This window comes from Lemur catta, chromosome 12 (genome assembly GCF_020740605.2).
Source record: "Lemur catta isolate mLemCat1 chromosome 12, mLemCat1.pri, whole genome shotgun sequence".
Lineage (NCBI taxonomy): Eukaryota > Metazoa > Chordata > Mammalia > Primates > Lemuridae > Lemur > Lemur catta.
Genome location: NC_059139.1, coordinates 65,675,059 through 65,688,210, shown reverse-complemented (window position 1 = coordinate 65,688,210; position 13,152 = coordinate 65,675,059). Strand labels below are relative to the sequence as shown.

General features: G+C 39.7%; 1 protein-coding gene across 1 annotated transcript in view; it reads left to right on the top strand.

Annotated features, from left to right (window-relative positions):
• LIX1 (limb and CNS expressed 1) overlaps positions 1-13,152 on the top strand; it is a 48,125-nt gene that overhangs the window by 18,383 nt on the left and 16,590 nt on the right. The window lies entirely within an intron of this gene.

Here is a 13,152-nt window from a genome sequence, read left to right as displayed (position 1 = left end):
TAGGATTATATTTGAGGGTCAATGAAAGCACAGGGACAGGAACTTCTAAATTTGCCAATCCCCTTTATAAGAACCCCTTTAATACAGTAAATTATCTCTCATTTTCCAACAATAGGCAAAGATGTTTTATTTATTGCTGATGGACACTGTGAAACTCTTAAACAATCAAGTTTCTCTCTCGGCTTTGACAACTAAGAAGCCCAGAGGCAAATTTTCAGTGTATCTCTTTATAGCTTAAGGCCACAGAATTTAATAACCTATCATTTTTAAGACTCACCTCATACCTGATATTATTTATATGTCTACCTTTACTCTCCCTTTGGACTTACTGCCTCATTCATGTATTTTATCCTGTTACCCAGTGTATCTGTTTTATATTGTCTCAAATCCTCTGTGGAGTGAGAGAAGGGTATAATTTAACAAACAGACCCACAAACCTGTGCTGCCCAGGGGAAGTCAAAGACGGGTTCATGGAATTTAAATGTGAACTGAGACATGCAGTAGAGGGTGTCTCGGCCTGTTGGAAGAGGAAGATGATATTCCCTGCATGGGAATCACAGCATTTTCAGAATCAGGGGAACATAAGGGTCAGTGTATGTGGCAAGGAACAATGGGAGAAGACATTTAGGCAGTCACATCAAAACATAAGAGATCTTCATGAAGATCTGCTTCTATACAAAAGCAGGAACCCTGAAGGATTCTGAGCAGAAGAGTGACATATTCAAATATGCTTCAGATAGATTTCTCTGGCAGCAGCATGAAGATGCTTTATATCTAAACGATGCTAAAGACTGAGAGGCTGGTAGGAAGTGAGCAATGTGTGCCCGTGGAGATGAGCTGCACACACAGCACATTTAGGAGGTAAAGGTGACCCGATTCCATTAGCTGGGAGTTTAGATGATAGCTCAGTTCTGGCTTTGGCCGCGGGCAGGAATACAGGAGGGAATGAATACATGAGGAGGAGGAGCAGGTCTGTGGGAGGGAAGAACAGAGTCAGTGTGAAGCGGCTTGAAGCCCCCAGACAGAGAATGCAATTGGCCAAAAAAAAAAAAAAAAAAAAAAAATGTAGGACCTGAAGCTCAAGAGAGAGTCACGGGTTGAATTTCTACATTTCTGAGCCAAAGCCATGGACACAGGTAGCACTGCCAAGTGAGAATGTGCACTGTGAGAAGAAGATCCAGGCGTGATCTTAGAAAGAGTTTTTGTTTTTGTTTTTGTTTTTTGGGTAGGGGTCAGGGAGAATAAAAGGAAACGATTTCTCTAAAAAGCCTGAGGATTGGCCAGAAACAGCCAAAGAACCGGAAGAAAGACTTTATGGAAACAAAGGGATATGACATCTTGAGGCTGAGGATGCAGTGAGTGGGGTCAGCCATAGGACAGGGGTCCAGGAGGATGTACCCACTGACTGTGATGAATGTGAGACCCTTAATAAGCTCACGATAGTAATGGCCGTGGAGAGAATAGGATACAAGTCAGATTACAGGTTAGAGAGTAAGTAAGCAATGTCTTTCGATAAAGATTTAGAGGGCTACCTCCTATTCTTGTGGTCAGCACTGTTTATCAAAATAGGACCGCCTTGCCTACTGTGGAGTGGGGAGTTGGAGAGAAAGCATGTTCTGGTCAAGTTGTCATCAGTGGCTTCCAGACATCTAAGCCATAATTAAGGCTAATAAGGACAACTAAGGCTGAGCCACAATATTCAAACAGTTCTCAAATCGCCTGCAAAGACAGGCCAGAATCAACAAGATGAACTGCTCTTAGAATGTAAAATAGCTAAAAAAAAAAAAAAAATCAAGATTGAATCAAGATGGGGTAGACTTAGCACATTCCTGGAACTATTTTCTAATCTAAAATAACTTAAAATGTCAAAGATGTGTTAAAACAAGTAAATTCACAATAGTGCTAGGCAACAAGAAAGGTTGCCATCGGAAAAGATGAACTTTGAGGCAATTATGGGAGATGAAAGTGGAATCAAATTATTAGATGTGAAAATACCACAATCTAAACATTCATAGGAAAAATGTATTAATACTATGAAAGTAAGGAACTAGAAGAACTCCAGGACCAGATGAACAAATGCAAAGAGCAGGAAGCAATCCTTGGGAAATTTAAGGCTAATTAAAGCTTTCAAAACCTTTGACCCATCTGGCCAGTGAGGTATTGCCTTCCCCAGCCCTGAGCAGCAGTCAGCAGTAGATTTGGACCTATGGTGGATGAAAGTGAATTGACTAGAGAGCATGTTTGAATGTGGGTCTAAAAGCCTCAGAACGGAGCTTGGTGTAACCCCAGACACCAGTGACAAGGACGAGAGGCAAGGAAGGGGGAAGAAAGGCAGCAACTGAGGAAGAGGTTCCCCAACCCACGTGTGCCTGCAGGTCCATGTATAGAGCATTCTAAGGTTAGGTCTGACAGTCAGCAAACCCTGCGCACTCATGCAGAGCACCAGTCAGCCCTCCCATTCAGGGGAGCCCCCTGAGGGAAAAAGACCTACTCAGGCAAGGAGGAAGGTTTTGCCAGCCACCTAAACTGGTATACTTCTTTGCCCAGGAATGTCAATGAAATTAGCAAACATTTGAGGAAAACCAAATGCATAAGAGAAAAGAGCAAGGCAAGCAAACAAAAGAACAAAATAATTCAAGCAGCACAGAATAGGACAATATTACAGTGGATGTCCTCAGAAAACTTTGAGAGAATATTTATCCCTAACACAGCTAGAAGAAGGGAGCAAACAGGGAACAAGAAAGTTAAATATGATTGCCAAATGAGAACAATAAAATAAATGAAAGAGGAGCAAATAGATGAATAGACATAGCCAAATTAGTAAAGGATAACAATTAAAAAAGTGAATCTGCTAGAATTTGGAGCAAAAAGACAAAGAGATGGAAGACGACAATATGAGAGAATTGGGGACAAATCCATCAGGTGAACACTAATCTAGTAAGAGTTCTACAGAGAGACAAAGGAAATAGAGAAGAGGAAAAAATAACAAAAGCAATTTTCTTTGAGTTAAGGAAAAACACAAGTTTTCAGATGGAAATAGCCCACCACTTCCCAGGCAGGGTCATGACAAAAGAATCACATAGCTCTGTGGCTGTACAGGACTTAGGAACAACATTCTGCTTAAAAGGTAAATCAAGGGACTTTTTTTGATACCCAGTTTGTACATTAATCTGTTTTTAAAATTAGGGGAACTTCAGGGGAGCTAATGAAATGGGACAAAAACTGGCAAATTTGGTTAACACAACCAAAATAGCTCTTTTGAAAAGATAAAGAAGACAAATCTCTGGCATTTCTGATTAAGAAAGAAACTAAGACATATGCCACACTAAGCAAGAGAGAGGGGATGCACTCAGGAGTGTAATATGAGAATACTACATCAATCATTATATTAAAAACTTAGATGAAAGTTAGATGATACAGACTACTTTCTGGGAACTCTGTATGATCTTTGCAACTCTTCCATAAGGATAAAAGTATTTTAAAATAAAAAGCAAAAGAAAGGGGGGACTTCGATGGCTCCCTATTACCTTCTTATTAAAGTCTAAATTTCTTACTCTGGCAATAAAGACTCTACAACTGGCCCAACTTTCCCTCCCAACTTCATCTACTCAATTCCCTCCTCTGACACTTGATGGCTGGACCTTGACCTCTCCCAGCCACTCCCATACTTTCACACTGTGATCTACTTCGGAAGTGCTATTGCCACCTTCCCTTCCTTGCTAAATCCTGCCATCTTCCAGGACTCCACACAAACATCACACTCACCATGAATTTTCTCTGAATCTCCCTACTAGAAATCTCTACCTTCCCAAAGCCATTCTCTCTGTTTCTCTACTAGTGCCCAATGTTTTTCACCTTATGCTAAAGTCACTTAGGTGCATGTTCCGTCTCTGCAATAAAATATAAGTTTCTCAGGGACAGTGTCTGTATTCTTATATCCCCATGACTCCAAGCACTGCTTTGCATACAGTTAAGTGCCTAATAAAGTTTGTTGAGTGAATAGCCAAATGAATGAATAACAAATCCCAAGAATAAATGAAGTTAATGTTTGTCCATCCTTGTACATAATATATAGTCAGCCAAGATATTTTACCTAACTTTACAAGGTGGTGGGTTGGGAAAAAAAAGTCAGTAACATTAAAATCAGCTGGTATTATTTTGTCCATATGTGTGGTTAAAGTTTTGAAACTGGATTGATTTGAAAGTACTGATTAAAAAGACCTTCTGATTCTCTCTGGATTTAACTTATGAGTGGTAACTTTCCTCTATCCAACCATAAATAACCAAGATTTGGCTGTACTCACACCAGGTATGCATTACGTTTGTTTATACGTAATAAGTACAGTCATTATAATCTATCTAGAGTATAATGGGTTTGATAGATCAGTGAATGGATCCCGAGGATATTAGTCTAAGAAATTCTAGTGTTGTTTTTGTTTTTGTTTTGCTACCTTGAGGATTACGAATTTTCCTATCATCTCATAAATTTTCACCCAAAATGATAGCCCTTCCCTTAGGCAGGTAGATTCAACATCCTCCTTGTGGTCTAAAAAAAAACAGAAAACAAAATGAAAAACTGAACTCTTCAGCAAGGAGGCCTCTTGGTGATTTCTCTGATCATTTCAGGGTCCCCTTTTCCTTATGTTTAAATCATCATATTTTAAGGTTCTCAGGAGGATTGTTAACATCCTTGCTTAAAAAGATCCAGAATTTCCTGAATCAAATATGTTTTGAAAATGTGTTTGGGTGGTTGACTGCCAAATCTGGCCCCTTAACCCATTTGGCCCTCCAAAATACAATTTGAGAAAGGAAAACTGGGGGAGGAGAGGAGAAAATTTCTCCTAATGCAATGACTTTTCTTTGTCAGTTCAGAAACCATCTTAAATGCTATTTTCACCATATAACATTTCATCGTGGTTTTGCTAGCTAGCAGTTGGCCTCTAAGAGCCTACATGCTCATTCATTCCTGCAGTGCCTTTCTCATAATCAAATGTCACCCCTGTGCATTGCAAATCATTTCACGATGGATTATTAATGCCAAGACCATGTGCTGAAACATGGAGAAACCATTATGCCAGCAGTAGCCTTCTTACTGAGCCATGGATGTCACTTCCAATGGTGCCAAGTAATTGAAAATACTTGAAGTGGAGTATGGGACTGGATTGTGGGACTAATCCCTCTGGTTTCAGGCAGTTTCATGAAAGCCGTAAGAGATTATGTTCATTCATTCTTTAGGAAAGTGGTATTCAGCCTGAACTTGAGTTTTCTGATTAATCAAAGGGAAGAAGTCCAGTCAAAGGCTCTGATGGACACAAACCACTGGTTTTTATGCAAAGAAACCTCCCACTGAAGTAAATGGGAGGACTGTGTCTGTGAAGACTAATTAAAGAATTTTCGGTGAGTCTTTACACCACAACCCACAAAAAACAAAGAGCAAAAGAGAAGGAGTAAGAGAGAGAGAGAGAGAGAGAGAGAGAGAGAGAAGCCGTAACTATGCATTTAGACCATGTCTTCATAAACTACTAGAGTACAGAAAAAGAGAAACGAAAATATGATTTCATTTCTGAATTTCTAAACAATAAGTAACATACTCTATTGATACAAAGTTATTTTTTTCAGAAAATGATATTAAAACACATTTGTACTTATTGGATCTTTTCTAAAAGAAATCATCTTCTCATATTACAGGCATCAAGTAGAAATTCATGCATTTTGGACATATTTTCTTTATGCCACTTTTGCTAGGCAGATAATCCTTCCCTAGCCACATATCATGACCATGAAAACTTGCAGTAATTTTCATTTTTTACAATAAGAGCAATGCAAGGGCCATCAGATCAATGTCTGGCTCCCCTCTTGATGACCTCAGAAGGCAAGCCACTCATTGTTTCAGCAGCTGTTTTTGTTTCCAAATCCAAGAGGGAAACGTGAGTATTTTATCTTATTTTATATTTTGATTTAAAAGGTTTGGGATTCAAGTTTTGTTTTCAAGCCAGTGACGCCGTCTTCTGTAGACAGTCTGCTGGAGGAAGTTGGATTAGTGAATTTCATTCTTATTTTGAGTAAAAAGCAGCAGTTTCCTTGAGTCAGTCTTACAGTGTGTGATTATTTATGTGCATGAATTATGATTGAATAAAAACATGCCTCCTGGTGAAAACATTCATGTAATAATTCGATCTATCTGAAGTGTGAGACACATTCATTGGGGTACCATACTTTTGCACAGAACTACTTTGTTGTCATTGTTAAAATGGCTTCACACAAAATAAATACAGGTGTTAAACACTGGGGGCTGATACTCAGGCTAGTTGCATAATGCCAATTACCACATGAAGTTGAGACATTAAATATTTCCATAGGCAAAGAGTTGACTGACTTTTTTTTTCATCTGTAATCAGTGTTTGGTGTTGTCTAACAGGGCCGCATAGTAGGCAGGCATGAGGTAGAACATTCAAAGCAGATAAGCTCCTCGCAAAGCTCGGTCTCTAAAAGGCAATGAATTCATTTAATGGCCTTTGATTTTTATGCCACTCTAGTTTTCAAACCAAAGCCATTGCCTATGACCATATCTAGAAAAACTATTTTTCCAAGGAACATAATGCCTAAAAGAAGGGTAGGAATGTTTAATTTTGTCTTGTTTTAGTAACTTCAGGCAGTAAACACACTTCACCTGTATTATCAGACATAAAAACACATGTTTTATACTTTCAAGCATTGAATGAGTCTTTTTAAAGTCCAGGGAACTAAAGGTACATTTAAATCACAAGAAATTGAATTTATAAAATTAAGTTTTTCCCAGGAGAGAATGACTAAGAGAAAATTTGATTAATTCATACACTTGACTAAATGGAATTGTAATGCTCTTTTTGCTGAGTATCAAATAGGGCCTGGCCTTAACATTCCATACCCCAAATAGAGATTTTAGTTCCTGCCATAAAATCGAGACTATTGCCCAGCGCTAACGCTGTTTTTATATGCCAAGTATTTCTCTTTGAAATTATGCTTGACCTCTTCTCTGCCCCTGGAGTTGTACACCTTGACTCAGATGCACTACACACTATGAAATTTAGCTTAACTTCTAAAGGAGGTATTTCCTGGTGGAAATCTCCACAGGAGAAATTTCCACAAAATCCTATTTTGTACCTAATGAGACCCAAAGATAGGGAGGTTAGTTAGAACCCCTTCCCATTTGAAAGTCATATGTCAGCTAATTATCAGACCTTGATGACTTCCCTGTAAAATTGAGAACACATATTGTTTTGAGACTCTTTGCTTATTCCCCAGCCTCCTTCCCTAAATTTAATCTGTTTCTTCTCTTATTAAGCAAAGTGAATAGAGATGCTTGGCCTCCAAAGAGAACAGTAGAGTGTAGTGAAAGGAATGCTTAGCAAAGGCCCCATGGTAAATAAAGACTTCGTACTATCTCCACGGGAGTCTCCCAGCTCCTAGTTCATAAACTTTAGAAAGATGCTCATTGTCTCTCTGACTTGCTGAGTGAGGAAGAAACTCTGATTCCCTTTTTCTCTAAACCCCCTCCCATCCCTCTCATGCAATCAGAGCCAAGTCCTTTTACATCAAAGCAACTGTAAAAAAATAAACCAAAATCTTGAGCCCTGATCAATTCATCTTGTCTTCACCTTAACTTGAAAAAAGTGAAAAAAAAGAAAAGGAAAAAGAAAAAGAAAAAATCCTCAAGGAGCAAAGCACAACATGGGTTTGTAATAGTTACCAGGGACCTGGGTCTAGGTATGTGTGTAAAATAGCATTTGTAGCAGAGGTAAACGAGGAGGAGGCCAGGTGGTTTATATTATAAAAATAACATTCTGACCCTCCATGTGCATGAAACATTTCTTTCAGTTGACAGGAACTGGTGAGTTTTCTCTGAAAATTGGACTCCCAGACCAGTCCCCTCCCCCACACCTAACTAAGACCCCCATTCCCAGCGCACACAGAGCTCTAAATTGTTCCCAATGTATTTGCAGCCAGCCTGACCTATGGAGAGACACAACATTAACTTAGGTGACTGAGTTGCAACGGTTGCCCTTTTTCACATCACCATCTGGAAGGGGAAAAAAATGCCAATATGTCCACAATCAGATGAATTGGAACACATGCAAATGTTCATGCACCCGCCAGGGCAGTCAAGGTCTTAAAGAACTGAAACGGAGACCATTAGCAGCGGGGCCTGGTTTGTGGCATTCTTTATGCTGAAGGCCCGCTGTCAGGATGAAACCAAGGTGTTGGTGACACTGACCAGAGCTGGCAGGCGATATGTACAAACCCTGCAAGTCACTTGCTGAGACTCGGACTCCAAGTCGCTAAAGCAAAGCGTTCCCAACCACCTGAATGACAGACTTAACAGCCTAAAGGATTTGGGCAAGAATTCTCACCTCTCACAGAGACAGTTTATTTGGTTTTGCCACCTGCCGAGTCCCAGCTTGAGAGAACCCCTTGGGTACAATGTGCTATTGAGTGAATGCCACCTAAATAACACTGACCTGCCCTTGACCCCAGGGAGAATGGCATCTTCAGCTTTGAGTCTGTTCACACGTAGACAGAATCCAGACAGAATCCGTCACCTTTGCTATTACAGACTATTCTTATTCAAAAATTTTGCTCCTTATAGACCACGTTTCAACTCCTCGGGTACCATTGGTAGACACTGAATAAAAATGTGCCTCACTTGATTTTATGCATTTTAGATCTGCAGACCTTGTTTTCCTTGATGTCTTTAAAACACATGTATGAATAATTCTAGAAAGTCTGTTGTTTAAGATGGAGAGAACTTACTTGTATTGCTGTCTTTCCACATGCTTTCCTAAAGAAACCACTTTAGTTGGAATATATGTGTAATAAAACCTTGGGATTTTGGAGTAGGAACAGCTACTCAACACGTGGACCCTGCCTATTTTCTAATACAAAGCATGGAAAAAATTATTAATCAAACGAGGCCTACCAGGAAAGTTACTGTTTAGAGTCTAAATTGTGTCAGCGTGGCTAGAAGGTGTTTCTATAAATAGTAACACACCTATAAATAGTTTTAAAGTATTTCATAAATAGTTAACAACAAAACTAATTTCTTGTTAGGTATTTCTATGTACATGTACACGACTTCTAAAATGTTATTTCAATTAATTTAAGAACTTCTGTTTATCCTAAACAATTGGCTAGCCACTATTTTATTTCAGGACAGCCTATTGGCCCATAATTAATCTTGGTTAAATCTCGACACTGCATAGCGTGACACCTTATAAAATTATCGTGGAAGAAGTAAAAACTGCCGAGCAGGAAAGTAAAATTGAGACTCACTTAGTTAATCAGCAGCGCTTGTGTACTTCCTAAGGGCTTAATTTTCGAAGAACTATCATAAAGGATTTTTTTAAAACCTGAATACTGCTTTCCTTGACTCATGGGTAGAAGCAATTTCTTTATTGAGAAATTAGCATTTTTGATGTTGGCAGAAGTGGATTTACCATGAAGCCAATGAAGTTTCTGCATAGGCCCCTTGCAAGTCACAATGCCAACTTTTTCTTATTTATAATTCCATGTTGCTTTTCTTAAACAAGGTCCCCCAAATTGTGTAAGCTTCAGGCACCACAAAACCTAGTTCTGCCCCTGTTAGTCAAAAATGAGACACAGCAAAGACAGAGGTTCAAGCAGCATTCCTCTAAGACTAGTCCTAGGTCCATCTGCTTCAGAATCACCTGGAAAGCTGATTAAAACGCAGATCCCCTGCTCTGATCCACCTGAAGAAATTCTAATTCAGTAGGTCAGGTTGGGGCCCAGGAATACACATGTTTAACAAGCTCCCGGGAGATCGTGCTATGAAAACTAGTGTTATTTAACTATTGGTCCAGACTCCTGGCCTAGGCTTGGCAGTAATCTTCATAGCATACCCCGTGGGCTCCTGGTGCCTTCTTGGTCATCTAAACTCCAAAATAAAATACAAAGCCAGAATGAGCTGGTCTTGGAGGGAATTTCTTATTCAGTACAGCTGGGGAAGTTTAATTTAAATTACTTTTACTCTTGAAGAGTTACCGATTCTTAAAATTTGTTGAGCAATCTAATGTGGTGGAATTCCCAAATCTCTCGGGATCATATTTAATCAAGAGGGCACTTCTGGCCAGAAAGAGATGCTTCCTACAGGAGATAACATTTCATCTCTGGTCTCTTCACAGCTGGCCTTTCTATCTCCCTTTTCCTTCCCACTACAGCCTAGGACGGCATCAAAAGGAGAACAAGAAGAGGGAGAAGCACATTAAGATAACTAACAGAACATTCCCCTCTTCAATGAGCACAGTTTAATTCCAAGCGTACTGCATCCTCATTGGCCTTTTCTTCTAAATGAAGTCAAGTTTGTCATGCAGGGATGGGAGGAGACACTCTTGGAGTCCAAATAACCTATGGAATATCAAAGCTGAAACTTTGTATAAGGTACAATATTGATTTAGAGAATGCTACGTGACCTTAGCCAAATTACATATCCTCTCTATTCCAAAATGGGTGACCATTTCTATGGAGAGCAAAGTAGCAAAGTGGTTAGAAATCTAGACTCTTAAGTCACACAGACCTGGGGGTAAATCTTATTTTGCTTACTGTTTAAGTTGCATGATCTTGGGATACATAACCTCTTTAAGCCTGTTTCCCCACCTGCAAAATAAGGATAACAAACCCAACCTCATAGGACTGTGGTAATAACACAATGTAATAATAAACATAAAATGCTTAGCACAGTTCAAGCAGATAGTGTCAGCAGTGAGGATTACTGTCATGGAGCTCTCCCTCAAAGGTGTGCTGAGAGACGTCCTAATTACCTGCAGTGAGCAGAGCCTTCACATTACCTACAGCTGCATCACAAATTGGCTCAAGGCTTGCAAACATCTATTATCTTACACCATGTCTGAGGATCAGGATTCTGGAAGCAGCTTAGTTGGGTGGTTCTGGCTCAGAGGATCCCAGAAGGAGGTTGGTTTTGTCAAACTATCAGCTGGAGCTGTAGTCATCAGAAGGCTTGATTGGGTCTGAAGGATCAGCTTTTGATCTCACTCAGATGGCTGTTGGGAGATGGCTTTAGTTCCCTGCCATGCGTGCCCTTCTACAAACTCACAACATGGCAGCTGACTTTTCCCCGTGCAAGCGATCCAAGAGAGAAGGCAAGTGGGACCACAATGGAAGCCACAGTGTCTCTTAAACCTCATATGGGAAGTGATACAACATCATTTCTGTCATATTCTAGTGGTTACCTCACCAACCCTGGTGCAGTGTCGGGGGGACCACAGGAGGGTGGGAATGCCGGGAGGCAGGGACCACTGGGGCTTCTCATGGGCTGGCTACCACTGCCTTTAAGTAGCTTTGCTGAGCAATGCCCTGGAACTCTTTTTTCTTTTTCTTTTTGCTTTAATTTTAGATTAGAGCCAGGAGGCTTTGAAATGATTATAGTGGTTTCTAATCTACCAGCAAATGAAAGGCATGTGAACATCAAGATAAATGTCTGAGCGGGGTCTGCTGGCCACTTGGAGAGCATGTGGCTCCACATGCCTCAGAAATGCACAGCTGACTTTGGTAAAATCTGGACTATTAAATATTCCAGCTCTGCACTTTCACAAAGTGCAAGGGACAAAAGTTGTCTCTCTGTATTAACAAGTAAGAATGGTGAGTGGAAAAGGCACAGTTTACAAATCTATATTTATGATTGGGGTCTGGCTAAAAAACAGCAAGAATAAACCGTACAACCCGGGAAGTCTAACTCTAGCAGGAAGTTGCTTTGAAATAACATCATACTTCACTAGCTCCACAACTGATGTCTTTGACGACTGGTTTGGACACATCAATAAAATGCCCTGTCACTTACCGTATTTTATTTTCTTACAATGTTTCCCACTGTTTGATGGTAACTTTAACAGTGCCTGTGCTTACAGCAACATCCACATTCTGATTTAGATGCACCAAGTACATGGCTGTTTGGCTAAATTTCTTACCCAAGTACAGGCTCTTAGGGGTTGAGAGGTCCCATTAGAAGACACATATGCAGCCCTTACTGGCTTGGACTTGTGCTTCCAGAATTTCGAAGAAAGTGGCTGGTTAACATCATAGGCATTTTGCAGTATTTGTCTTTCAGAAACACAAAGAACGATAGCAAGAAAAGCCCTTTGATGGCTCAGAATTTATTTTATTTTATGTACTTATTAATTGGTACACTTTCTCCCCCAGTTTAAGCAAAGATTCTGTACCTTGAAACAATAAAATAAGTAAAGACATGTGTCTGCTTTAAAATCTCGATATTGGTTAAGTCTCCGTGGTCCTTTTTCATGCTTTCTGGGTAAAGGCTCTTTCTGCTCTCTCAGCTGGGCTGCACTTTGATCTCCCAAGCAGGGCCATTTGGTTGTAAATGTATGTGGCGCTTTTGATCTAGTACTTAGCTGGTCTTATTTAAAATAGATAGTTTCTTTTATCTAAGTAGTGTTTACTAGGTCTCTCTTTCTATGAAAGATGGTTTGAATTCCTATTATTTAGATAGAAGCTGTTTTTGAAGAGTGCCGGATCTGAATCTAATTCTCTAAATTCTAAAACCCCGACAGCTCTATTTTAGATTTCATGGAGCCAAATTCCTATTAAAATGAGCTACTCCTACAGATGTCAGGTAATACTTGCAAAAACTTTGTTTGCTTTTTAATGGGGAACTGATTTTCCAAAGAATAATAAACATATCCTACACTCAGGCAAAAACGACCGTCTCAGAGTCTCTGAATGTAATGGCCAATTATGCTTCTGAAAGTAAGGTATTAATATATTTTTATTTTACTGAATTAGACATACCACACAGGGTATACTGAAATGGATGGAACTTTAAAAAAATAAGTATATATCTTTCATTCTTTTCTTTAAGACGATTTCATAAACATTGTGTCTGGTGCTTTAGTGGCTTTGTTTCCTAGGCTACATTGCTATTCTTTGGACAGTGGTCCTCCCAACCGAGACTTGGGAGTGGTTAGGGAAAGCTTCCTGGAAGAGGTGGCATTCAAGCAGACTCAACATCCTGTACATTTTCAGCCAAACCTGTAACACAAAGCCAATCTATCTGTTCAAACCCTCTCTGGTTTAATACAGTGACCTAAAACTTGGAAGAACTCTAAACCTTGAATGGCCTTGCTG